Source organism: Telopea speciosissima, chromosome 11 (assembly GCF_018873765.1).
Source record: "Telopea speciosissima isolate NSW1024214 ecotype Mountain lineage chromosome 11, Tspe_v1, whole genome shotgun sequence".
Lineage (NCBI taxonomy): Eukaryota > Viridiplantae > Streptophyta > Magnoliopsida > Proteales > Proteaceae > Telopea > Telopea speciosissima.
This window is the reverse complement of record NC_057926.1, coordinates 42620986-42624220: the sequence shown is the minus strand read 5'-3', so window position 1 is coordinate 42624220 and position 3235 is coordinate 42620986.

The following is a 3235-nucleotide window of genomic DNA, read 5'->3' as shown; positions in this document are numbered from 1 at the left end:
AACCAAATATTCAACCCATTAGTAGTCCTATCTACAACCAACCCACACCAGTTGACCACATGGCCCAAACACAAAACTCAAGCCCACCAACATTAAGTCCACTAAACCCAAGTCCAACGAACCACAGTCTACCAAATCCGCCCCTTCCACCAGCCCACCATTCGATGGTTACTCGGCTTCGGTCTGGGGTTATTAAACCAGTCCAAAAGCTAAACCTACTTGCAACTAAATATCCCATCACCCCGGCCTACCTAGTTGAATCCCAACCCACAGAGACCGAGCCCACCTCCTACACAATGGCCAGCAAAGATTCCAAGTGGAAACAAGCTATGAGTGAAGGGTTTGATGCCCTTTTAAAAAATGGCACATGGCAATTAGTACCCCATCATCCATCGATGAATGTGGTTGGCAACAAGTGGGTGTACCGCATCAAGAGAAACTCTGATGGATCAATTTCACGCTACAAAGCACGACTTGTAGCAAAAGGCTTTCACCAGTGGGAAGGACTTGACTATTTTAATACATTCAGTCCAGTTGTTAAGCCAAATACAATTCGGACTGTGCTGTCAGTTGCAATATCCAATGGATGGGTGCTAAAACAGCCTGATGTTCAAAACACCTTTCTCAATGGGGCGCTAGAAGAAAATGTTTACATGACTCAGCCTCAAGGATTTGTGGACAAGGAGTTTCCAAATCATGTGTGCCACTTGAAGCGTGCACTATATGGGCTTAAACAAGCTCCTAAAGCATGGTCCACCAGACTAGGGACGTTTTTGGTCTCCATTGAGTTCCATCATTCCTCTTCAGATACAGCCCTCTATGTTCGCCAATCCAAACACCACACCATTTATTTACTGGTGTATGTGGATGACATAATTGTGACTGGCTCAAGCTTGCAAATTGTGCAAGATCTAATTCGACAAGTTGGCATGGAATTTGCCATCAAAGAACTGGGGGACTTAAGCTTCTTCCTTGGAATTGAGGCAGTTTGAAATTCAACAGGGCTACATCTGTCGCAGACCAAGTACACCCTAGATCTTCTTCATCGGGCCAACATGGAAGCAGCTAAACCCATGCCCAAACCAAGTTCTACAGTTGCGTTGACTTCAGGATCAGGGACAGGATTTGAGGATCCAAGCCTTTATAGGAGTATTGTGGGGGCATTGCAATACCTAACCCTAACAAGACTTGACATAGCCTTCTCGGTCAATAGGGTTTGTCAGTTCATGCACAACCCTACCAATGAGCATTGGGCAGCAGTTAAAAGAATACTCTGATATCTCAAAGACACGGTGGACATGGGCATTCAACTAAAGCCATCCAATACCCAACAGCTCCATGCGTATACAGATGCTGACTGGGCTGGTTGTCCATATGACAGGCGCTCAACAAGTGGCTACTGCATTTACTTGGGTGACAACTTGGTCTCTTGGAGCTCCAAGAAGCAACATATTGTAGCAAGGTCCTCAACGGAGTTAGAGTATAAAGGGCTTGCCAACACGGCTGCAGAGTTATTATCATAGATCAAGAACTCGCGAGATCTCGCCGAGTTTCTCGGTTTTTGGAAAAGCCGAGACGAGACTGCCTGTGAGTCTCAAAAGTGCAATATCTCGGCGAGATCTTGGCAAGATCTCGGATCTCGGTTTCGACCCTTTTTTTACCCCACCTGCCACTTAAATACCTTACCTAAATTGCCATAACTCGACATATCTCGGCGAGATCTAGGAGAGATCTCGACGAGATCTCGGTTCTCGGGTCTAGATCTCGGGTTGACCCAAAGTTAAGGCTTCGAGTTGGGGAAAAAAAAATGCACCAACTCGGCGAGATCTTGACTCGTCTTGGTTTTTCCAAGAGCCGAGTTGGTATCGAGACCCGAGTTTTAGTACCTTGGTTATTATGGCTGCGCCAACTCTTGTGTGATCTTGGGATACAATCATCAGCCCCAGTTATCTACTGTAACAACATTGGTGCAACGTACCTTGCGGCCAATCCATTGTTCCACGCACGAACAAAACACATCGAGATTGACTACCACTTTGTGAGGGAGCAAGTGGCATCCAAGCAACTCTATGTTCGGTTCATGCCTAGCCAAGATCAGCTTGCCGACGTACTAACAAAGGGGCTACCAGGACCACGGTTCAAATTATTGAGAAATAAGCTCACCGTCTGCGCCCGGCCAATTCGCTTGAGGGGGCGTGTAAACGGAAATTCAAAAATTCAAATTTCAAATATTTTGAATAAGTCATTAGACATTGGAGAGGTTCCATCGTCCAAGGATTATCTTAATCCTACAAAGTAGGAGTTTGTTAAGTGTAATTCAAACTCAAAGACTTGTACGTTGTATTACCAAAACGTTGGAGATAAACTATAAATATACAACACCCTATCACATAAAATGATAAGGTGAAATTTTCAAATTCAAACCTGATCTCTATCTACTTCTTTATCTCAGCCTAACGGTCCTAACTATCCCGATCGTTCCGATTCTATTTTATCCTAATTAAACACCCTTGCCTTTCCATGGGGGTGGGACGGTCATTTCATATCTTGACTAATCTTTTAATTCTCTGATTGGTTCCCTACCAATTAAAATCAGTAACTTGAAGAGTCTTTCTACAATAGATATCTCCAAAAATAGATTGTCTGAAGAATTCCCCTACTCCATTGGTGATTGTAATAGTTTGGAATATTTTTCTTTATATGGGGGTAAATTTTTTGAAGGAACGTAATCATTCCTGAATCTGTAACTCTTTTGATACGCTTAGGAAGTGTTTGGTTCAGTTGTTTTGAAGAATTAGATTCTGATTCTGGATCAGGTTCTCTAAAATCAGGTTCTTGTGGATTCATAATTTTGAAATTTAACTGTTTGGTTACCCTGATTCTGTAACATGATTCTTCATGAATAACTGTTTGGTTACCTTGATTCTGTGTCTTGATTCTTTCTGAAAGACTGTTTGGTTACCCTGAGTCTATCAGGTGGATTCTTCTGAATCTATATGAATAACCGTTTGGTTACCTTGAGTCTGTGACTTGGATTTATCCTGAAGCTATCTAAATAACCGTTTTTTACATCTTCTTTTCCCATATCATCTTGGATTTTTCATCTTATACAAGCAAACATATATAATATGGAAATCTCAATTGCAAAAACAAGCCAGCAGATTCTAGTCCTTGGTTGTAACTGCTCCTCTACAAGCTTCCCAGGTGCTTAAATTTGTCTAATTTTACTTTTATT